The sequence below is a fragment of the Brachycentrus maculatus genome, unplaced genomic scaffold, assembly GCF_059751285.1.
Source record: "Brachycentrus maculatus isolate JH-2025_06_01 unplaced genomic scaffold, ASM5975128v1 h1tg000482l, whole genome shotgun sequence".
In the NCBI taxonomy this organism is placed as follows: Eukaryota; Metazoa; Arthropoda; class Insecta; order Trichoptera; family Brachycentridae; genus Brachycentrus; species Brachycentrus maculatus.
The window spans coordinates 359803-387357 of record NW_028281229.1 but is presented as its reverse complement, the minus strand read 5'-3'; the positions used below and the strand labels follow the sequence as shown (position 1 = coordinate 387357).

At 29.2% G+C, this 27555-nt stretch overlaps 1 protein-coding gene across 5 annotated transcripts in view; it reads right to left on the bottom strand.

The window, feature by feature from the left end:
- Wnt2 (Wnt oncogene analog 2) overlaps positions 1–26961 on the bottom strand; it is a 136200-nt gene extending 109239 nt beyond the window's left edge. The window contains exons 1-2 of one of the 5 annotated variants that reach the window (XM_088272190.1): positions 26850–26961; positions 25569–26049 (exon numbers count right to left, since the gene is read on the bottom strand). The gene's annotated coding sequence lies outside the window, so the exon portion shown is untranslated. Of the gene's footprint in view, positions 1–25568; positions 26050–26269; positions 26293–26453; positions 26567–26793 lie in introns of those variants that run through there. The other 4 variants (XM_088272189.1, XM_088272192.1, XM_088272188.1 and 1 more) reach the window with 4 other exon arrangements.
- Positions 26962–27555: the final 594 nt, after the last annotated feature.

Below are 27555 nucleotides of genomic sequence, written 5' to 3'. Positions count from 1 at the left end.
CGCACCCCAATGGTGCATAGGGCACTGCATCATATAGAAGCAGTGTTATCTTGATCGTTAAATACACGAAGGAAAGGTGATCAGCCTCCCGCTTCAGGTACCAGTCCAGGGTCATATTAAATAAGTATTAGACTGAAAAATCACTAATATTTATTTTGACCCTCTTGGAAATCGAACCCGGGACCTCCAGCATGGTAGCCTGGCGCGCTAACCACAGCACTATAGAGGCAGACTATATACATGTATTAATATAGACAATGTGATAGAAGGCGAATCAGCTGTCGAAAAATATACAACTAACTAACTAACTAAGGCAAAGAAAACAGAATGTCACACCGATATATCTTGCAAATAGTCCTCGCTTCTTCCACATTCATGCATCTTCTCATACATGCCCGCCAATTATTCCGACTCTTGACCTCACAACTTTCAAGTATTACTTATACTTTACAAGATAATGACAAAAGTTCCTCTGCCATCTTCTGCTTCTATTAAAAAAAAAACAAACTTAATTTTTTTGGTAATTGTGTTTCGACCCGTTTCGAATTAGTTGTGACCAAGAGGTCTTAATATATTATTTTTTGATATCTCATCAAAGATGAAGAAGAATATGGAAGTCTGGTAAAAAGTCTGGTATGAAGGTCTGAATATGTTTGCTTTTAAATATATACAAAATATAAATTTGTGTGATAATATTAATTGTATCTTATTTATGAACAAGCTAAATCATTGATTGAATTGCCATGAATTTCTTGAGAAGAATCAATGACATTTAAATTCAAATTTACATAACCTACCAATTTTTATTCAATTCCATAACTAGTTTCATACATTTTTAAATAGGTACACTCGTATGAATACGTGCGAGACATATGTGCAAATCGTTCCTGATAGGCATCATTGACTAAGTGCAAAAGTGAATATGAAAAATATTACATCGTATCTACTCACAATTTTCATATTTTCGTGGATATTATGTGAAGTTTATTTTATCAATTGAGTCGGCAGAATAATAAAAAGTATTTTCATTTTTAATATTGAATAAAAACTTTATTTCTTAATCTTTGAGACCCAAATTTAGTATATTTTAAAAAAAAATCCATATTCTTCGAGTATAAGACGACGCTGAATATTTTGCAATACTAAAAAATACTTTAATTAATTGATTCGGCAGTCACTTTGTGATAATATTTATCCATTTTTAATTTAAAATTAACTTGGTAAAAACTATTATTTCTAATTATAGATTTCCTCTAATGAGCTCCTATATCTCGAGTTGGTTAAATAGTGGTATTTACCTAGTAAGGGTTTAATTAACTTACCAATTAAAAGCACTGCAAATGAGAATTTCTTATAATTCTCTCTATCTAACCCTTGTCCGTACCCAATAGTGCATAGGGCAATTCGTCGTATATAAGCAGTGTTATCGTTGAAAACATGAAGGAAAGGTGATCAGCCCTGAGCTTCGGAAATAACTTTATACAACTACTTAATATAATTTATATTTAAAGCACTAACTTTGTGATTTTATATATTGTAATTAAAATGTAAATTTGTTTTAAAATCACTATAACTATTTTATTATAACTTAATTATAATGTCTACCGTTACTATGTAAGCCTCGAAACCGGTTGACATTATAATTAAGCTAAAATAAAATATTTATAGTGATTTCACAACAAAGTTACATTTAAATTATAAAACTATATTTATTTATCTTTATTACAAACATTGGGGTGATATGGTACATATGGTAAATAGGTACATTGTATAAAATTCATTTGCTAGTTGAAGGTGTATTTTATCTATGAAAAAGTACAATTTTTATGTTGATGGCGTTAAAAAAATCACTATGATGCGTGATAAGCCTAAAGAATAATTATCTAAAATATGTCATTTTTGCACTTATCGACTTTTGCCTGAATGGTGACCGTACGCCAACTGTATATTTTGTCATATTCAACATTCCTTCACGTTTATCGATTTGATTTTTTTATTGCATTTACTGTCTAGAAATTCGTTCAATTACCTAAATTTTCAATTGGTTGTTCCGTTATCAACACTCATGGGTATACAGGACACATCAACTTTTTATTATCATTTATTTCAATAACCTTTTTACAGATATTAAAAATAATATAAGATATGAAAATTCTAAAAAATATTTTTTTGTATATGTTAATTGAAAATAAAACACAATAATAATACGGAGAAAAAAACTATCATACCATTCATTTATGAATAATTTTATAAACATTGAGTGTAAATCCTTGTCCAAGCACAAAAGCTTAGTCTCTTTTTTGGAAAGGAACAGCGTAACTAGTAAAAGATGTGTTAGAAATATTCAGCAAATGCATTAAATTGTAAAATTTATACAAATATCATGGTTTTTACAAGAGTTAATGCTGTGAAAATTGTAAAATATTTGTTATTTCTTTTTTTGTGTTTATATTAGGTTAAAATGTATTTTTTTAATATAAAAAGAGCTTCACCGACAAGATACAAAAGATGAATTGGTGGATCTCTGCAAAAAGAATAATTAGGTACGTTAATGAATTTTTAAATGAATGTTCATATCGTGGGTGTACTAGTAGAAAACGTTAACACGAAAATATGCTATTTTGACTTAATGATGCATATTATAATGTTTTCAACGTTCTATAAACTGGCAAAATACACAAAGTACCTAGTTTGAAATGTCATATTAATGTGGTTTTAAAAGTAAATTCAACATTGAGTTTAATAGCGGGTATTTTATTCTGGCTTTAAATAACAGGGATTTTAACATGAATTTTAGAGTGTACGTTTTTTGCCAGTAAAGCTGCAATATATATTAATATGTATACATAGATATGAAATAATATAAAAAATTGTCTCGAATGTCGATATGTAAAGTAATCCATTATGGCTGCCTTTCTGCCATCATGAATCCCTAAGCACACAAATGTGTCGAGAAAAGATCGTGAATTATGCAGCATTCCGTTACGATTGCGTTATAATGTTCCGTTTTCTATCGCCAGTGTTGGTGGGAATTAACACGATCATGATGGCGTCGCAGATCCTTTGATTGGTAATGTGTCAATTGGCTGGGGGCAAACAGAAGTGTCGCCATGTTTGCACGGCCCATTAGAGCTTTGGATGACAATGTTATTGTTGTAATATGTGTCAGGAACCGCTGTCGCCGAAAACCTAGCTACACCTGCATATTGGACAAGCCTACTTACTTGGTGTGTCATACTTAGGTGACGAAAGAAAACATTTTTATACAAATTATTTTTCATGAATGAGGCCTAAAAATTGCTTAAATAACTCCTAAAAAGATAGACTCATATTTGTGAACGAGTATATGGACACACTTAAAATGTTATGAATGAAACTACAACATTTTAAGTGTGTCCAAATACTGAATTATCTCGAATTATAGGAGTTAATTGTCATATTATTTTTTGACATCTCATTAAAGATGAATTTTAAGAGATGGCAACACCATATGTTAGTCCCAACTCCAGATCAAAACAATTTCCTGATATGAAAGAGATTGTTATAACACTGTGTGACAATAAAAATAAGAAATAAGGAAAATTTGAATAGCGCTGTTTTAGTGAAAAATCCTTTTAAGCGGGTTTTACATTTTTTTTTTACATATGTATGTATTTTAGGTTTTCTCAGTTTACTATTTTTTGAATTAGGTAGTTATATTATAATGATAGTTATGCTATGCAATCAATGTCTTCGGGAACAAATGTAATATAGAAGTTAAATAATGGGCAGAATGGTGACCGTTAGACAGTGTATAATGAAGTCACTAAAATCATCCATTGTCGGGCGCTGACTGGTTAGTAAACTCTTTATTTTGTAATGGATTCGTTCTATCAATTAAAAAATATTATCCTCGCGTTATATAAAAACGCTTTAATTTATTCAACACATTATTATCTTTTCACTCATATTATAAAACCTAATTGATCAAATTTATTATATACCTATGAAAAATACTTTATTACAGTGATAAAAACGAATAAAATATTGAAACAAATAACAATTCCGAACTAAGGATATTTCAGAAAAAAACTGTGATTTAAATAAAATAGTAATTAAAATTCATACTTGACTATTATGACGTTTGATTATGAAGGAATACATGCTTAATACGGACTTAACTAATATTCTGAAGACCTTTTATATTCAACACAGGGTGTTAAAATGTTATAAATCGTTTTCCAAGATGTGTCGTTTATTTCTTCTACCCCGAATGCATTTCATACAAAAATAGATCGCATCGATCGTTTTTCTTTCACCATTTTACCGCATTCGTCGTTTGAAATACGCCACATATTTGATATATATTATGGCTGTTTTTTTTTACATTCTCCTCAATTTCGTTTCATTCGATGACAATATTCCAACGTGTGGGATAGAAACTATCGAATGCCTATGGTGACGCAAGGTTGACGGATACAGCAGGAGAGGTCGATATTGATGAAGAGGAGCTGCTGCCTGTACTTTTATTTTCAGAAGCATGCACACTCTTTGAAAGATTGAAAACATTTTTCTACGCATTTGAACCTACATTGGTGCATCTGAATAACCATTGGGTTGTTCAGATTGGAAGGATGGTATCTTCACATCTCATTGTGTATAAACTTCTTAATCCCGCTTTCATTGTTTTCCCGCATTCATAGTTAATTTCAATAGGTCCTTTTAAAAACGATAGATAGAGGTTTCACTGTATATATATATATATATATATATATATATATATATATATATATATATATATATATATATATATATATATATATATATATATATATATATATATTTATATGAATTTATATATATAAATATATATATATATATATATATATATATATATATATATATATATATACATATTTTTTTATTATTATCTCTTATTTACTTCGACTTGTTTTAAAAACTATGGATATTCTCATTAACAGATTATCGCCCAGTTCAATAATCTCATCAGTTTGTATTTTCACTCGTGATGAGAACATGTACAATTATCGAAACTAGTCGGTTTTACATTTACGATATCAAAATATAGTATTTGACAAGTGTTTTTTTGTAATCAATAGTATTTTTCTTCCGTATAAAATACAAGCATTTAATATTTATTCTTTGTTTCGAAGATATTGCGTTAAAAAGTCTTTAAAAATTCACTAAAATTCATCCGAATTTACCCATAAAATACACCATTAAAATTAATTACGTACTAAAACAATTTCACATCAACATATTGTGACGTCAATTTAAAATGGCTCTATCTAACATTCAATTTAAGATAGAACCTTGTTAAAGCAACGTAACGATTTATTACCTTTGCGAACCCATTTATTTTTACACCCTGTAGTTGCGTAGATACTAATTAATTACGGCAATCAGTACATGCAAATTTGTGGGTAATAAATTTGATATATTTGATTGTAAACGTTAAGGGGCGTACCTAGACTTGAAGGCGCCAGTGCTGACTTGGTTTTAAACAAATGCCAAATTATATTAATACATTATTTTTTATTTAGTGGGTTTTTCACATAGGATTCAAGTATATTCATTTGTATCTCCTTGGTATTGAAATTTGAAAGGTAAATACGAAAACGAACAAATGAATCAATTTATATTTATATGTATTAATTCTATCAATATCTATTGTGTGTATAAATCATGAGTCTGTTAAAAAAAAGCTTTCTCAATATAACAAAGATGGCTCTTGCTAAGATCTTATATGTGGAAATTAATTAGATTTATGATATATGAAGTAATTAAAAAAAAAATGAGTTGTGTGGTTATCAATCATGGGTAGAATGGTGAATGTTGCACATGTGTTAAGTGATCACTTCACTAGTTTATGATTGATCGTAGGGCCTGCAAATACCCAGACTTCCATATTCTTTTTTATCTATGTTGAGATGTCTAAAAAATGTTTAAATAATGAAAACAATATTAGGTATTATACTTTCAAAATATAAATAGAGAAGTCACTCTTTATAACGACACTCCCTACAACGATAATCATTCTATACGATAAAATGATCGAAGGTTATTTGGTTTTAAAAGTAAATATTATATTTGTACTTTTTTCTAAATTTCACTCTACATAAAGAGAGTTTTTCACATAAAGATGTTATTTCTTCCATTCAAATGCTTGAATGAAAGAAATACCATCTTTAAATTAAAAAAAAAAATATTGTGAACATATTAATTTCAATGGTTACAGACAGCCCATACAATCATTTTATAAATTCCCAAATAAATACAGAATATTAAAATAAAACAACCTTTGCAATGTTTAATTATTTTCGTTAATTGTCCGGAACTGTTTCAAATACATAAATCTATTTTTTTAATACGTGTCAAAGCGAATCTCGTATTCTATTATATGTAAATCTTATTCAGACAGTCAAAATACGTGGAATATGATTCCTAGAGCGTGTAATATTTTTTTATGCATTTAAATATTATGAGTAACAGACAAATTTACGATTAATATCATGACGTAAGAATTCCAATAAATTATCTGAAATTTAAATTGATAAGCAATCGATAAAATTGGCAAATTGTTTTAAAACCTTCGCGTATTGACGATAGTATAAAAAAACATGATTTTAATAGCTCTTTTAACGTTGGGATGTGGATACATTAGTATAAAACATATAGAATAATAATCAAATTTGTCCACCTTCGTAGTGTAATGGTCAGCGCGCTCGGCTGCCGTTCTGGAGGTCCCGGGTTCGATTCCCAGAGGGGGGTCTAATAAATATAAATGATTTTTTTAAAATAATATTTATTCAATACTACCCTGGACTGGTACCTGACGCGGAGAGTTGATCACCTTTCCTGTGTGATCATCGTGTGTTAACGATCAAGATAACACTGCGTTTATATGATGCAGTGCCCTATGCACCATTGGGGTGCGGAAAAGGGTTCGAATAAATAATAATCAAAACGATGTATGACAGATATTTAAATGGCGATTTAAGGAATGAATGCAAACATTCCATAATGTAAAAATACGTAGGAGAATAATAAGGAAGGTAATCAAAAAGGAAATATTTATTTTCAAAAACGACAAATTTAAAACCTTATCTAAAAAATATTCCAAACGTTTTTACTTTCATCTATGCTAATTTAAATGACCATGTATTAATATTTTTTTAAATAAACAGCAATATATTTCTAAAAAAGAGAACTAGTAGGAAAAAAGAGCCAGATAGTTAAAAAAGGAAATATTGATTATGACAAAAGGAACGTTAAATATTTTTAAAAAATCAAGTACCTACACAGCTTTACAACGTAATCGAGAAAAATATTATATTTATTTGGACATAAAACTTATGCTAAATTGAGTAACTATATAAATTTATTTATACGTACTCGAATATTTTATATGAAAAGCCATATTTTACTGTTAAATAAATATATATCTAGAAAAAAAGTGGTAGATAGTTAAAAAACAAAGGATATTGATAATAACAAAAGTAAAGATAAGTATTATAAAAAATATATAAAGCATCTTTAAAACGTATTTTTATTAAATACATTTTTCTTAAATCTCATGGAAAATTAATTGAATAATTGAATTTTACAACATTTTGAGTGAGTTCAAATACTTGTTTACAAATCTGGATGTCTAAGGAGTTATTTTTATATTTTGACATCCCAACATAGATGAAGAAGAATACGTCTGGGATGTGACTAGTGTGGTTATAAATCATGGTTTAAATGGTGAATGTTACACATGTGTAAAGTGATCACTTAACCAGCTTACGATAAATCATAAGCCCTGTAATTACCCAGACCTCCGTTCCATTCGTCATCATCTATGTTGAGATGTAAAAATGATTAATTAAAGGTCCAGAAGAATATTTCTTCCATACCTTTTTATTTAGGTGGTAAGGGATTCGAAAAACTAATTTGTATTCCATGTTTGGTTACATTGATCCAATATAATAATTCACGTCATCTGTTCATACTAATGAAAAGTTATGGCTGCATTGGATTTTTTATGAAACAGATTCGATTTGGATGCAGTTCGTCATTGACGCATAACAAATTAACTGGGTTATAATAAAACGGAATAACCAGAGGCAAATATATCCCTCGCAAGTTATGGTGCCGCACTAAATCTAAACACGGAGAGAAATGGTTTATTTCTAACAAGAATGTTAGAATACTAATCGAGAGATTCATAAATATTAGATATTTAATGGTAATCAGAGGTATGAAACCTTTTGTATGAGTATATTTAAGAAAGTTGTGTTGAAATGGATCTTTGACGGGAGGAATATCTAATTTAACATACTCAACCTATAAAGGATTGTATTCGACTCGTTTTGTGTTTATAACAGCTTTTATAATTCATATTTTCATTCATCGTTTTCTTTTGGAAAATACGCCTTCGAATAAACGTTATTTTCGTAAGTTGGCAATGAATGACGTCACAGAAACGATGGAGTTATTTTAATGTTCGTGTCATTGCTAAATTATTGGCGGCTCTATTTTTTGATATTTTTTTATTTAATTTTTATACAATTTCGATACATTTGTACTTAATACAATCTTATAATTTTAATTGCACTGAGCCTCTCCAAAAAAACTGAACTCTTGTGCTTGGAAAGGGACTTATTTCATCGTTTTTAATAATAAGTATATGTATGTATAGTAAAGTTATAATCAAGTTTAAGTTTTTTTAAAACATTTATTAGCAATTATAAACATAATAAACTTTTTTTGCAGAGATTCACCAAGCCACCTTGTGTGTCTTGTTGGTGGAGTTCTTTTTGCAAACGTTTTTTTTTCATCTATTTTGACCTAATATACACACAAAAAAAAGAAAATTAAAAAAAAAACATTTTACATTTTGATCATTCACCCATTCCTATATTTTGCTTTTGTTACATATTTTATTTTGACCTCTTACCTCCGTCGGAAACAAATTAAAAATGTTTGGAAAGATATATTTAAGTGTTCTAATCCCATATTCCGCCTCCGTAGTGTAATGGTCAGCACGCTCAGCTACCATTTGGAGGTCCCGGGTTTGATTCCCAAAGGGGGTCAAATAAATAAAAGTGATATTTTCACTCTAATATTTGTTCAATATTACCCTGGACTGGTACCTGAACCGGAAGCCTGATCACCTTTCCTTCGTGTGTTAACGATCAAGATAACAGTGCGTTTATATAATGCAGTGCCCTATGCACCATTGGGGTGCGGATAAGGGGTTTGAAATCCCATATTTATTTTTAATTCTTGGGGCTATCAAACCTTCGTTGTGGGTAAATCGTGTATCATGATTGTGTACTAGAAAAGTAATAATGTAATTTTTAGGTTATAAAATTATTATCACGATTCCGACTGTTGACGACCCCTCTTGTGGACAGAGCAAGCGCGAACAGTAGACAGGACCTTTTGTCACTTGATTTATACCGGTTACGTAGTGTACTCTCCGTGTAATTATGTCCAGTCTACTGTCGGCTGTCCCCACTCGCCCGCTGTCCGCACTCACCCCACCCGCCCAGACGGTGGCCGTGCTACCCGCTAATAAATTACTATTTACATACCACACCGATGTAATAATTATTGATTTTATATGTGTACTTTTTCCAGAATAAAATAGTAATAAATCTCTGTCTACGAGTATCTCGTAAATCATAAATGTACGATCATGAATAAGATTTACAGCATATATAACATTGAAGATCGATAATTATTTCACTTATTTATTAGACCGACTTTTTACTTGTTTAAGATATCGATTTATATTTTTTCTTAGACTCCAGTCTGCACCTAAGTGGTGCATAGGGTACTGCTCGTATTGGCGTTGTGCTGACTTGATTGCTAATTGCAATTGGTTTATTTGCCGACTTGAGTTAGTGCAATTTTAATATGGGAATAATTTATATATGTATTTATACAAATATATGTATATTTATGTATATATATATATATATATATATATATATATATATATATATATATATATATATATATATATATATATATATATATATGTATGTATATATATATATATATATATATATATATATATATATATATATATATATATATACTTAAATATATATATATATATATATATATATATATATATATATATATATATATATATATATATATATATATATATATATATATATATATATTTATATACATATATATATATATATATATATATATATATATATATATATATATATATATATATATATATATATATATATATATATATATATATATATATATATATATATATATATATATATATATATATATATATATATATATATATATATATATATATATATATATATATATATATATATATATATATATATATATATAATGCGATGTTAATGACCAATAAAAGGAAAAATGGTGAATAAAAAAAATAGCTACACCATTCTGTCTTTGCAAACAATCTTCTCCTTTTCCACATTAATGCATCTCCTTATAAATACCCGCCGATCATAACTAATGACTACACCGCTTAGTTTTTCTAGTTTTTATAAAGATGAAACTTACTTTAATTTGGTATTATCAAATATGTGAAAACTATTAAAAACAAATATTTAAACTGTTTAAAAGTTTTTTTTTAAATCAAATAGTTCTGGGAAATGTCGAGAAATTCGAGCACGAAGTGCGCCATAAAATATTTCTTTAATTTTGGTCAACTCTCGAATGTTTTACCTACAGGTGTATTTTACAATATCCATGGTTATTGCGATGGCTGATAGCTTTTGTGATGTGTCTTTAGATAAAATTAATCGTATGTAATAAATTACCGCGTAGGTTGTGAGAACTGTCCGAATCTGCATATTTAAGATATACCTTTATTAATAAAATATATATTTGTTTTAATTTAATTGCAGAGAAGCGAAAGTTACCAACGAAAATGCAAGTAAAACTTTTGTTTTCAATACAAGCGTATATATATATATATATATATATATATATATATATATATATATATATATATATATATATATATATATATATATATATATATATATATATATATATATATATATTTATATATATATATATATATATATATATATATATATATATATATATATATATATATATATATATATATATATATATATAATATATATATATATATATATATATATATATATATATATATATATATATATGTATATATATATATATATATATAATATATATATATATATATATATATATACATATATATATATATATATATATATATATATATATATATATATATATATATATATATATATATATATATATATATATATATATATATATATATATATATATATATATATATATATATATATTTCAAGAATAACTATTTATTTCTAGTCCGCCTCCGTAGTGTAATGGTCAGCACGGGGCTCGATTCCCAGGGGGGTCAAATAAATAAAAATTATTTTTTCACTGTAATATTTATTCCATTTTACCCTGGACTGGTACCTGAAGAGTGTAAACGATCAAGATAACACCGCGTTTATATAAAGCAGTGCCCTATGCACCATTGGGGTGCGGATAAGGATTCGAAATTGAATTGAAATGTATTTGTCCGTACTTATTTAACATTAACAAGAAAAATAGGTTCGGCAGTCACTTTTTCATAATATACGAGTAAGTATACCCTTTTTTTAAACCGCATTCCGCATAATTTTCAAACACCGTATATGAAAATAATGCGTAATGCATAGAAACACGTGTCATAATAGATTTTAAGAAATAGTGGTATTAAACAAGTAAAACTTAAATTTAAAAGAGTAAAATTACTCAATGATGGGGATGTATCGCCCACTCCTTTCAAGAACGTCATGAATCAAAAAACTTGATTTCTCAGGAGAACGTTTTTAAAGTTTAAAAATATAATACAAAGTATTAAAACTAAATATCAAGCCACTTATTGAACTTTTCACTGTGCCACAGATCGTTTTAGGTAAAACCTGTTTTTTCTCCATTTCAAAAATATTTAGTATATTAAAAAAAAATAATTAAACAATACCTTTTCTTCAAAATGCAAAAACAACACTTTCTGCCCTGTAGCGGGTAAATATTAAATTAAAAATACGCCGCTTTTGCTGGGATATAGTACATTTTCTGGGCATTCCGAAAACATGCACATCTGAAAATTGACGATTTTTGATTTTTGACGTTCTTGAAAGGAGTGAGCGGTATGTGTACTCGTACCAGCTTGCATCACTCAGACTGCTATCGTGCATTCTCCCTGGTGATCATACAAGCCACAAGCTAGTACAAGCCCACATGGTGAGGCCAACACACAAAAACTCTCAGGATTTTACGAGCGTATTTATTAGTGGATAATTCCAGTAATAAAATACTGAACTAGATTATGTGGTAGGTTGGACGGTACACTCCCATTTTTGTCTGACGATGAGACTTAATTAAACGGACAAGTATGGCAATATAACGATAAACTATAAGTAAGCAATATACCCAGTAATATGCCTAGTGGGTGTAGTTAGCCCCTCCTTGCACGATTCGAATTTATTGTGGGTACGTACGTAATACAATCACGATTTTGGAATAGAAATAATAGAGAATTTTCGGGCTATCGCGATTTTTCGTATGAGATGATTACGAATCTGTTAAGGGGATATTCGCAAACAGAGAATTCATTCCACCGGAGACCACGGGAGAGGTGACATGTCGCTCACTCCTTTCAAGAACGTCATAAATCAAAATTTGTCAATTTTCAGTTGTGCATGTTTTTGGAATGCCCAGAAAATGTACTATATACCAGCAAAAGAGGCATATTTTTAACTTAATATTTACCCACTCCAGGGCAGAAAGTGTTGTTTTTGCATTTTGAAGAAAAGGTATTGCCTAATTATTTTTTTTAAATAAACTACATATTTTTCAAATGGAGAAAAAACCATCAGGTTTTACTTAAAAAGATCTGTTGCACAGTAAAAAGTTCAGTAAGTGGCTTGATATTTATTTTTAACACATTGTGTTATATTTTTAAACTTTAAAAACGTTCTCCTGAAAAATCAAGTATTTTGATTTATGACGTTCTTGAAAGGAGTGAGCGATGTCTGTTCATGCCCGATTTTTCAAATGTTTTTAAGTTGTATTACATAATGTGAACGATGAATTATAAGGAGAGTGTTGGATTATAATATGTTCAGTTTCTCTACGTCCTATGTGCACATAACATCTCAATTGCCTTTCCTCTACCTTACTATTGATATTAGTTATACCCGAGCTTCCACGAATGGGTGAACTTCTTATTATGTTTTACATAAACATATTTAATAGATAATAGTGAAATGAGTGATTAGTATAATTGATACTCATCACTCATTTCACTCTCATAAATTAAAATTATTACACCTTGTTCCATATAAAGGCCAAATTATGAATTATTTGAAAATTTATAAATCCAAAAAAACCATAATTCTGATAATAATTTATTAAATAATATATTGTTTCAAAATTCTTCACCTTTGCTTTCCATTTTTCCTTTGTTTTCAAACTCCGCCCCTTGACTAACCCCCTCCCCCTAACTTTCCCCTCTCCTTATTTATAGAACAATTTTATATATTATATTTTTGTTATTATACAGACCTGAATGATGAAAGTTTAACTTCTGAAACATTTAGTCTTTAATAAAACTCAAGTGGTATAAAACAAGTGTTTTCTTTAATCATTATTTAAAACAACATTTTGAGTGTGTCCAAATACTTGTTCACAAAATCTGGACTATCTCCAAATAAATACAATAATACATACTAATATAAGAGTTTCTGTTAGATAAAAAAGCTTCTTTATATCTCACCAATATATGTCTCTTGTGAAGTTCTAGTGATTCAAGAACAAGGTTTCTTAATTACTTCATACATATAGAACTTCCAAGAATTTGAGAAGTGTGGTTGTCAATAATGGGTACAATTGGTGAAGTGATGACTTAAACCAGCCTATGACGGTCGTCAGCCCTGTAAATGCCCAGAATTCCATATTCCTCTTTATCTTTGATGAGATGTCAAAAAATTATATATTTAAAACATTTTAAATGTGTCCAAATTCTTGTTCATAAATCTGGATTATCTCCGCTTAGGAGTTATATTTGACTTCTCGATATTTAATATACGAAAATAAACATGGAAATCAAGGTATTTACAGGGTCTACGACCGTCATAGGCCATCATGAGTGAACACTTTACACACGTGTAACATTCACCAATTCTGCCCATGATTTTCCAGAAGTTCCAAATGTTTTTAGTATGGTTGTCAATTATATGTATAATTAGTGAATGTTACACGCGTGTAAAGTGATCACTTTACCAAGCCTATGATGGTCGTAAACCATATTTTATGCAACAGAACAAATTGTTTTTTTAAACATGTATTGTTATGGGAAAACGCGTTTCACTTAACGAATTTTTGCATGATAAACTTGCTCCTGGAACGAATTAAATACGTTATGCGAAGCATCTCTGTAATGTGAACTTAAAAAACACCGCCTGCATGGTTCCAGTTTCAAAATACACCATAATAACCATAAAATTATGTTGAATTCTTATCGATCGCTTTATTTTACAATGAGATGTCATGTTGGCATTGAGTTATTGAGAGAATTTTGAATAAACTGCGATGCATTGTTTTACATTTGGACCCCTATGTCGGAATTCGTAAGCAATTTTGAAAATATCAAAATTTAAATTTAATAACTTCGAGTTTGAAATCGGAATAAAATGTTATATTGCATGATAAAGGTTTTTTCATTAAAATTATTCATTAGTTACCTGAAAAATTCTCCCTACTTTTTATGTACAAGGACTTAAAGCATATTCTGTTTTTATATCTTAAAAATAATATTGAATGTGTATAGTAAATAATTTTTATTAATTTATTTTTCAAAACATATTACATACATAAGTCATTTATATAATATTCCCGATGAGTAGTTTATATTTCTCATTTTGGGACATGGGATAAAGGTTAACAAGACTAGAACACAAATAATAAAGTAACAATAAAGATTTTTTTGAAATAACCAAAACTAATACATGGCAAAATATAAAAACAATAAACAGGTATAATAAATAGGCAAAAGAAGCATATTTAAAAGAAATAAATTAGAAAAACATAAAGTAAGAAGCATATCATATAAAAATATCATTTTTTGCGTATGAATTATGCACCTGTAAAAAAAAAAACAGAATAATGGTGAAAAACTACAAACGAAACATAAGACAGCCAAATTTTTTAACGGGTTGTAAATTTTTCGCTAGCCGAAAAAATACTTAATAAAACACAAGGTTAAATAAGAAAATATGACTTGACACTACATAAATGAATGAGCTTGATTCCTAGAAAAAATAAAATAGATAAAATACATTCGGTATTTTATATCAATCAATTTGTCACTTAGTTCATTTTTCGTATCATTCTTCTTGTCATATTTTCTTAATAAATAAAACACCACTTAACCTGATAGACTTTTATGCCTTATTGCCTCATCAATTTATTGTCAACTGCATACATCCTTTCGCATATTCCTTTTTAAACTTAAATATGCATTTATAGGTTGGAATACAATTGATATCGATAAATATGTCAAATAAATATATTAATTTATTATTTTTTTAATTAAAATAAATTATCATTTTCAGGTTGTTTTTAATAATCAATATCTTGAAATCAGCAATTAATCAGATGAATAAAAAATATAGGTGCAACAGACACATTCGCGTGGTTCGCTATAACGAAGACACGTTGCAGAGTAATATTGAATAATAATACTCAATTTAAAAATGAAACATAATTATTTTAGCTTTCCAAAAAAATAAACCAGGAACCTCCAGCATGGTAACTAAAAAATGATCTAACTACTAAGCTAAAGAGTCGGATAAATGATCGAATATATAACATTACATTAAAAATAAAATGTGTTAAGAGTTCGAGCATAGGACCCACATAAATGTATTCAGAATGTATGGTAAAGAAATGCATCCAGTATAAGAATATTCTCAATATTACAATGTTTACCATGTCGTTTGATGTTTTTATTTTAGTTTACTCTTGTCGTCCGTTTAAATCAAGAATCAATTTAAAGCAAATAAAATAAAATTTATAAAATTAAACAACTTTGTTTTAACCACTTTTTTATTATTAGTACACTTAAACCTACCGGTTTCGACAAGAACTTAGTCATAATCAGGGCTTGTTAATTTTTTTTCAGGTTTTGTGTGTGTATGCACACACATGTGTGTGTATATGTTACTGAATACGTTATACAGCATGTCCCGTGAATCTCAACTATTGTGGGCTGTATAAAGCATACTACCTGTGAATAATTTATTTCTCTTATTAATCAGCTTTTACGACCAATTAAATGTTTCTACAATTCTTGTCTACCACGAACTTAATAGCGACGCTAATGGTCGTGTACCTACTCGATGATTTTATTAAAAGAAAACAAATTTATTCAATTCCGGATAAGAGATAAACTTAATAGGTATAATATGTATGAGTACCAATACGCTCCAAAGATTAATAACATAATCGTTTGCATCTTATTATCGAATACAATGTCACAAAAACTTTTTTAAAACACATATATACACACACACATTATTGTGGCTGACTAGATTTAATGAAAAAGATAGAAAAAAAATTAAAAGATGGACATTCAACATTCTACCTATGATTGACAACCTCTCTTCTCCATCTTATTCCTCATTACCATACCCTTAACCTTTCACTCCCACCCTCACACATACTTTTTCTAACCCTTATCCGCACCCCAATGGTGCATAGGGTACCTACCGCATCGTATAGAAGCAGTGTTATCTTGATCGTTCAATACACGAAGGAAAGGTGATCAGCCTTTCGCTTCAGGTACCAGTCTAGGGTCATATTAAATAAATATTAGACTGAAAAATCACTAATATTTATTTTGACACACACACACAAACATACACTCACACACATCCACCCTCTCTTCTTTTTTTTCTCTCGTAATATACAACAGTATTCATAACATTTGTGTGGAATTATTGAATTGCCTTTAATTATTATCAATCTAAATAATCAAAATATATTTCTTTTATGTACAAGCTGTATAACTCCCAAAAAATAAAAAATAAATTCTGAAGGTCGTGGCCCTTGTCGAAGCAATGACTATTCTCCAGTTATCCCTTGACTGCGCTGCACGTAGCGCTCCAACCACCGAGGTGTCTGCTGCTGCCTTAACTTGATCGGTCCATCATGTGGGGATCTTTGACACCATAAACCAAGCTAGGACACAAAATGCCGAACCCTCTTCTAGTGGAACGGAAGGTCTGTTGATGATAGTCAACAGTCTGCCTCCTTCTGAGGAATTTTACGTGGTTTCCTCCCAGCAATGAGCAAATACTGTGAAGTTCCTGATTGGCTCACACTTGTTTATTCCTCCTGTTCCCAACACAGATTGAAATAAAACATCTTTACTTAGTTAAAAGAAACAAAAATCCAGTTAACCCTTCATTGTACGACTTTTTTATTTTAAATAAAAAAGATCTATTGTATCTTACTCTAAAAATAAGAAGAAAAAAAATAACAACTTTTAACAAGGAACAATTATGAAAATACATATCAACAACATGCAATGGTTATCCTTATAAGATATTGATATATAATTTAACACTACCTTTTGGCTATATAACAAATTTGATACACAATGCAGCGAAGGGTTTGTTCTATAATCTTAATAAGCAAGGTAAATAATAAATGCGATATTATTAATATTTAACGAGCATGTTTGACCTCGGCTCTTAACGCATGTTTGTGCTGCAACCCTTAGTGCATGTTGATCTTCGGGTCGACTGAAAATCGCATGTATTAAACATTTTGTGTAGTCTCAAGTGTGTAAATAGTGCTATGGTAGTGAAGGGTAGTATTGTTTGCACGCTGTGGTAGTAATTGTCCTGATGAAGAGACGGGTACGTCTCGAAACCAGTAGACATAAAAATCTCAGTGAGTGGTTATATACTAATATTTCTAACATTTTGTCCGCCTCCGTAGTGTAATGGTCAGCACGCTCGGCTACCGTTCTGGAGGTCCCGGGTTCGATTCCCAAGGGGGGTAAAAATAAATATAAGTATTTTTTTCACTGTAATATTTATTCAATATTACCATGGACTGGTACCTGAAGCGGAGAGCTGATCACCTTTCCTTCATGTGTAAAACGATCATGATAACACTGCGTTTATAAGACACAGTGCCCTATGCACCTTTGGGGTGCGGCTAAGGGTTTTATTATTTTAATATTATTTTACTAACATTTTCGTAAAAAAAAAGTAAAAATGACTAACCACAAAGTAAATGCTTTAAATATTAATATTATCGAGAATAAATAACGTTGACTCCGTAATGCAATTTTTTTTTATAATCCACTACCTCTCTTCCCCTCCAGGCTACCACTTGTCCACACAATATTTATCATAATTATCTACGTTTTATTATTTGAACGAAAAAAGCTGGTGTAACATTATACGGGGATAGAATATAAGGAATTGATTGAGAACCGCAGAGCATTTCAGCGTGCTGATGGCTGGAATATGATCCTCGATCGCTTATAGTTAGTAAAGTTACCCATCTGTAGCAAATATGTAGTTTGACTAGTCGTTGAGTAGTCACAAAGCTAGACGCCAAGTCAGAAAAAAGGTAACGAAATCGTGCAGTTAAACGTCCGTTAATGAGAATGAAAATCGAATCGAGAATTAATATCACTGATCCATTCAATCGCCTTAATCGTAGATGGTCTGATAAAAGCCTCGTTGTGATCAGTTCGTTCCCATGTCATTTTTTGCTCGTTTATATGAATTAATGAACAGGCGATTCTCGATTTACGAATGTCCGATTTACGAACATTTGAGAGCGTGTGAATTATGCGACTTCTAAAAGAAAATTCCCGAAAAATTAATTCGTAATGAAATGGAAAACAATGTAACTATGAGTATTTCAATGTTTTAGAATTAGTAATAAACTCTGATGATGACAAGGTTCTTGTTGAAACCGGTCGGAAAAAGTGTACCTGCGTGTATCTGCATTCAAGAAGGGAAAACAATGTATTTAAATATTTTATAAACAACATTTTGAGTGGGTCAACGTACTTGTTCACAAATTATCTTCAATTAGGAGTTATTTTTTAGAATGTTTTATAACTAGGTTGCTAACTGGAAATACAAATATAAATAAAACAGTAATGCAAGACCACTTTTTGAGTTTATTAATGTAAACACGACTAGTTTCGTCGAGAACTGCAGATTTTCTCGAAACTAGTCGTGTTTACATCAAAAAGCTCGAGTAGTTTTACAAAGTATTTAATTTTTGTATTTGATTCATCATGGTATTAACAAAATTAGTGAGAAATCAATTCACAATATAACTATCCAACCATCACGCTGGTTCTTCGCAGGGGTAGACAGAGAGAAAAGACCGCCACACCACTCTTTTTGCTTACATTATTCGCCACTTCCACATTCATGCATCATCGTACAAATACCCGCCGATTATTCTGATTCTTGTCCATGCCCAAGTATTTTAATAACTCGACAATGCCAAGTTATCTTTAGACTTCCTTTGCTTATATTTCCAACAACGTCGCCCCATACCATATATTTGTTTCACAGTTCTGTCCTCACTCATTTGTTCAACACTTCCAAACCCCTACAAAGGTCCTACACCACTACTAAGCTTACGGCTGCACTAAGAGTCACTTCACTTCCATTTTTTTAAAAGAATATTAAGAAAAAAATTGTTTTTAAAATATGTATAGAAATTTTTTTTACTCCTTATCTTTCAATAATTCTTTTCTTTTTAAAAATATATTTTTATTTCTTAGAAAAAATAATAATACAAGAACGGTGTTTTAGGAAAAAATCAATTGTGTCCAATATTACCTGGGTTTAAAGTGAATTAAGTCGCGATTCATCGTATTTTGGGCCTCAAAGAATTCGTATGCGAATTATACATATATTGTGACAGTCATGGCAATCTACTAGAATGGACACATTTGCTAGGTATATCATGACTATGGGAATCACAGTTATTTTTATCTTTAGCGTTTTATTTTTTTCAGATATTTTGACGCATAATGAACAAAAACGTACAACAAACGATTTCTAAGAACAGAAATAGTCCCTACATCGAATACTACCAGTAGTTTCCTATGAGTGTTGTACTGTAAATTGTAGGCTGTCATACAGTATGATGTAATTAGTGACGAATGGCATTATAACGAGAAGATAATCATTGGTTATTACGGATATGCTTCGTGGATCGTATCCGTTTGCCTCCATTCACGGATCGTCACTTCCGGGCGCCATTGTTATCCACAACTGCAATGAATAATGACCATATATATATTGGTCTAGCCAAAAAAATGATTGCAGCATGGTCGTGAAATCGTGATCTAATTGTAATGAGATAATCAAAATATCTTATTTTAATTGTATTTATATATATATATATATATATATATATATATATATATATATATATATATATATATATATATATATATATATATATAAATATATATATTTATATATATATATATATATATATATATACATATATATATATATATATATATATATATATATATATATATATATATATATATATATATATATATATATATATATATATATATATATATATATATATATATAAATATTTTTTTTTAATCAAAGATACATTGTATTGCAAAAATAATCAACAAAGTAATCTACATATTTACACATTTTATCATAATAATCAACATAGTTACATATTTTTATTATTATTATTTTTTTTTTTACGTGCTACCTCACTAAGAGAGCAGATTGCTCGTGTTTAGAGAGGGAGTTCGCTTACAGGGTTTGTACATATAAATAAGAAATAATAAATGGTAATCAAACGGGAGTTTGCAATATATATATATATATATATATATATATATATATATATATATATATATATATATATATATATATATATATATATATATATATATATATATATATATATATATATATATATATATATATATATAGAAATAGAAATTAACGATAAATATGGGAGTCGAACACTGCAATATATCGTTCCAAACATTTTTAATTTGTTGCCGATGGATGTTAAAATCGTTAGAAACAATAAAAAAATTATTCAAAAAGAACTCCACCGACAAGACACACAAGGTTGGTTGGTTGGTCTCTGCAAAAAAAAATTGAATGTGTTTAAAATTGTGATTTAAATAAATGTTTACAATTTATGTTAATAAAAAATGTTTATATGTATATATTTATAAATAAATATCTGTCCGCCTCTGTGGTGTAATAGTTAGCATGTTTAGCTACCGCGCTAGATGTCCTGGGTTCGATTCCCAGGGAGGGGAGTAAAAATAAAATTCAGCTTTAACTTTATGGTGTGACAATGAAATTATAAACGAGAACACTATTTTACCACTTGAGTTATATTATTTATATTTTAACGATTAATTTCGGAAGCTACAGATGCTTCCATTTACGGTTCTGAAAATAAATTTAACTCAAGTGGTAAAAAACATGTGTTTTCATTTACAATTTTTTTTTTAATATAACACTGGTCCCTGAAGAGCAGGAGTGATCACCTTGCCTTCATGTAAGTAACGATCAAGATAACACTACGTCTATAATGCCTATCTCAGCCTGTTTTTCCTTATATCACCATTCAAACATATATCGTACAACCTTTTATACAACTATGTATATTTCAATATTATATTTATGTATAAAAAGAGCCCTTGTAGTAGTATTTTACGGAAATGGCGCTAGATTAATTATTATTATTATTTTTATCATTATATTTACCATTTCCAGTTCAATAAATATAAAAATAAATTAGTATTGTGCCAACGTATTAAGTCGGAATTAAATAGGCCTAAAAACAGGTTCTCATTTGTGAACAATATTTCTTCATTTTATGGTTATCTAGATGGGTATTACGTACGTTACAAATATAAAAATATGATTTTTATCTTTCGCAAACGATTATTGTTTTATCTTCAATCACCGAGCAGGGTATCGAACCCGGTACATAGTAAGGCGAATCCACGAGCGCCGATACTATGCTCTACTCGAAGGTAAGATAGGTACTTAAACACGTTCACCGCGTTCAATATATCGCGAACAATGAAGAGATTCTGACCAAATACCAATGTAATAAACACTTCAACGATATTAAAAATAAAAATAATAATAAATTTCTTTTTATATACACTATTCCTTTTGTGTGTATCATTCAAGCATAGCGCATGTTTATACTCGCTTTGAGACAAGTGAGTATAAATGTGGGTCGTCGAGGGGACTAAAGATAAGAATACACTCGTAAATTGTACATTCATAAATGAAACTGTTTTTTGTTTTGACATCTCATCAAAGATGAAGAAGAATATGGAAGTCTGTGCATTTGCAGGGCTGACGACAGTCATAGGCTGGTTTAAGTGATCACTTTACACACGTGTGACATTCACCAATTCTACCCATTATTGACATCCACACTACTCCAATTCTTGGAAATTCTACATATATCAACCAATTTCGAAACATTGTTCTTGAATCACTAGAACTTCACTAGAGACATCTATTGGTTACATAAAAATAAGCTTTATACTGAGCAGAAATTCTTTTCTTAGTATGTGAGGTTCGAATCCTGGATTATAATCACATACAAGAGAAACGCCAGAAAACATCATTTTCATTTTCATTATTTTAGCTTATAATTTAACCAGTTAATTTATTTACAATATTTTGAGTGTATCCAAATACTTGTTCACAAATTTGTGACGATTGTCAGCCCAGTAATTGCCCAGACTTCCATATTCTTCTTCATCTTTGATGAGATGTCAAAAAATAATATGAAAAATTACTCCTATAATTGGAGATAATGCAGATTTGTGAACAGATTTGGACACACTTAAAATGTTGCGACTAAAGCCTGGATTACACCCGCAAATTAAAGAAGAAGCTTATTTATTTATTTAATGTATTTTTTTTCATTACCAGTGTGAAATGTAAGCATAAAATAGTGTAAAAATCGTTTTAAGCCGTTTGAATCATCATCCATTTTTATTAGTACACAAAAACGGTGTTCTAAGAATAAAAATTAATTAGGTTAAATGCTACCTGGGCTAAAGAAAATTATACTGCCTTTATCATATATTGGGGATAAATAAAATAACATTTTTCATAACTAAAAAAAGGGTTTTATTTTTTAATATTTAAATTATCTTGTTATTCTACAATTTTAATGTTCAATTAATTAGTATTAGTATTAGTATTAACTGAAAGATTTAAATGTTGGAGCTAGAATGAATAATTTGACTGTCTGTTGCCTTTTGTATGCTGACGATGCTGTTCTTCTTGCCGATAGCAAAGAAGACCTGCAGGCATTGGTGACAAAAGTGTATAATGTGTGCAAGGAAAGCGATTTATTGATGAATGTTAGCAAATCCAGGATTATGGTTTTTGAAAGAGAAGAATGCAGATCTGAATGTGAAATATTGGTAAACGGAGAGATTTTGGAACAGGTAGATGATTTCGTGTATTTGGGTAGTATGTTTTCTAGGGATGGAAAGACTGATAAAGACATAGAAAGGAGAGTGAATGCTGGGAACAAAGTGAATAGTGCACTGAAATCAGTTATAGCAAATAAAAACCTATCAAAGGAAGCTAAACTGGCAGTGCACAACGGAGTCCTGGTTCCAACTCTAATGTATGGAAATGAAACATGGAGTTGGCAAAAGAAGGATGAAAGTAGACTAAATGCAGTCGAAATGCGATCTCTCAGAAGAATGTGCGACAAAACGATGTATGATAGATGTACGAATAGTGAAATAAGGAAGGAATGCAAAGCTGAGATAAGCATTATCAATAAAATTAAGAAAGGTGTGTTGAGATGGTTTGGACGAATTTTGATGTAGAACGAATGAGTGAGGAAAGAACGGTAAAACAAATTTATGAGGCGATTGTTAGCGGGAAAAGAAGCAGAGGAAGACCGAGAAAAACATGGCACGATCAGGTATGCCAAATACTTGAAAGTGGTCAGGTTAGGAGTCGTAACAATCGGCGGGTATGTATGATCAGATGCATGAACGTGGAAGAGGCGAAGAATGTTTGCAAGGACAGAGTGGTGTGGCGCTCTATTCTCTCTGCCTACCCCTGCGGGGAAGCGGCGTGATGGTTAGTTAGTTTTAGTTAGTTTAATTTATTAGTAGTATTTCAAATTACATTGGCGTATTATTCAATTATTTTTAAAATTTCAAATAAAAATTAAATTAAATAATAATAATATTTAATCTTTGAATCGTGACTAATTTTACACATTTTTGCACTTTGATCTGGGGATAACTACTTCTTATGATAACCTCTTTAGGGCGAGATTTTTCTGTAAACCCAGACAACATTAGATGTAATTGAATTTTTCCTTTAAGCATAGTTTTTCTATTGAAAAAATAGTTTTTTTTTCACACGCATGGTTTTGAAAATAAAAGATTTATTGAAAGGAAAGGAATTAAAAATGTTCAATATATGTTCTTAAAAAAATCTTATTCCAATATATATTCTAAAAAAATGAGTGCGGAAAGACGTTTGCCCCTAACACGACTGATCGCGTTCTGATTTGAACGTTCGAATCATACATTTTAAAATTAAAAAAAGCCGAAATACGGATATACTGAGTGCATGTATATATATATATATATATATATATATATATATATATATATATATATATATATATATATATATATATATATATATATATTTATATATATATGTATATATATATATATACATATATATTTATATATATACATATATATATATATATATATATATATATATATATATATATATATATATATATATATATATCGCTCACTCCTTTCTAGAACGTCATAAATCAAAAAACTTGATTTTTCAGGAAAACGGATTTAAAGTTTAAAAATATAATACAATGCATTCAAAATAAATATCAAGCCACTTATTGAACTTTTTACTGTGCAACAGATCTTTTTAGGTTTAACCTGAAGGTTTTTTCTGCATTTGAAAAATAACTAGTATATTTAAAAAAAATATTAAACAATACCTTTTCTTAAAATGCAAAAACAGCACTTTCTGCCCTGTAGCGGGTAAGTCAAAAATACGCCTCTTTTGCTGTGATATAGTACGTTTCCTAGGCATTCCGAAAACATTCACAACTGAAAATTAACGATTTTTGATTTATGACGTTCTTGAAAGGAGTGAGCGATATGTTACATGATAATAGACCGTATATATACATGTATTTTAACCTTGTTATATGTAGTATTGGGAACACATTATAATGTTCACCTTACACGTTTTAACGACTGTTTTTTTTGTCATAAATTTAAGACAAAAGTAATTATTGTAGACTTGCCATGCATCAACAGGCAAAAATCTTATATGTATAAATACTTATATATAAATACCTTCGGATTTTTAGACAGCAAAAAATATATTACTCACCTTTTTAGCTAATTACAGCTAAATTTACAAGTTGTGAGTTATGAGTCAATGCAACGCTTCTAAAAAATTGCCTCACTTGTTTTCAAACACGTATTTAAACACAATGCTTTGTAAAACGCTAACTTGTAACCATTACGATTCGAATCACATAAATATTATGTTAATATACCACTGTTCTTGATTTACGTAAGAATTATAATTACTAACGCTGATTTTAAAACACGTTTTACTCACAAGTTGCAAAATATTTATTTTGTTTTTACTGAACGCATTAAAACAACAATGTCTTATTTGGATAGCAGATGTTTATTGGAAATCGTCGAAGATACCAATCATATAGTCATTAATTAATTGATATTATATAGGATTATTATTCACATTTTCATTTTAATAACGCACTTGCAGTCGAAATGTTAACAGGTTCTCACACATAAAAACATAATCCATGGCTTGTCGACGAATATTTATATAAAACTGAGATCTTAAATTGTAAATTAAAATTTAAATAATTGTGAAAAATATTTAGTACACAAAAATAATGAAGCAATATTTTTGGTTAACGATTAGTTCTAATCGATAGGTACCTACGTAGATATTTTTTTAAAAGATACTATTTTTTGGTACTAAAAAACACGACTGATTTAATGTTGTAAATACCGAAAAAAATACGATTTTTTAAATATACGTTTTTTTTATATTACCTTGTTTGATATTCATCTTATTTTTTATACGATAGTAAAAGTGGATTTATATCATAAAAAATGTATGTTACATTTTTAAAACCAAGCACTCGTTTTCAAAGAATTAAACTTATTACTGAGGAAAAAAATATTACGAATAAAAAACCTATATAATTTTGATCAAAATTCTTTTATATTAAATTACCATGTTTAATATTTATCCTGTGATTTGTTATATGAAAATAAAAGTAGATTTATGTTTTAAAAATGCATGTTACATTATTTTAAAACAAACACTTGTTTCGAAATAATTAAATTAATTACCCAAGAAAAAAATATTTCGAATTAAATTTATCCCATTTTTTCACAATTATTTTTTAAAAAATGAACATGTTCTTTTGTTCAGTACATTATTTTTACTGAGGAAAAAATATTACGAACATAATTCTTATCGCATTTTTTCACAATTATTTTTCAAAAATCAACGTGTTCTTCTGTTAAGTACTTTATTTTTACTGGGGAAAAAATATTACGAATAACAAAACCTATCCCATTATTTTCACAATTATTTAAAAATTAAACGTGTTCTTTTGTTAGGTACTTTATTTTTGCGCTTTTGTTATTTTGTCTATGATTTTGAACGTTCGAATTTTCGTTTTGAATTCGCGCGGGACTTTGGAGCGGGTTTGCTCTCGAGTTGTACGACGGGCGGCAGTCAGATCGACACTGCCCAGCATCCCGTCGACTTGCAGGTACCATGTTACGGTTCAGGTGAATTCAACCATTACGGATTTATCATCTCAATTAAACGCGTTGATGTCAGAACTCTAAACAAATTCCGTATTTCGAAAACGCTACAAGTAATTTTTCGGGAGAGCGAAAAATTTACAACCCGTTAAAAAGTTTGGCTCTCTCATGTTTCGTTTGTAATTTTTCACCATTATTCTGTATTTTTTTAACAGGTACATAATTCATACGTAAAAATGATATTATATGATGTATAGTATGATATTAATTAAAGTCATCTTGAAAAAAAAACGTATCTCCAACAAAATTATTATTTAAAAAATTTCAAGTTCCAAATATAGAATCCATTTATAAAAAAACCGCAGTTTTTCAAATACTTAAGGGTGACAACTATTTAAATTTAATAAAAAATTTATCATCGAGATTCTCTAACGATTTTTCTACTCCAAAATGCAACACCAAGCAATTTCAGCAAAACTTCAAATATTTGGCAATCAAACATTTCAATAAACTCCCTAAAGAAATTAAAAAAATAGATGATATAAAAATCCTTAAGAAAA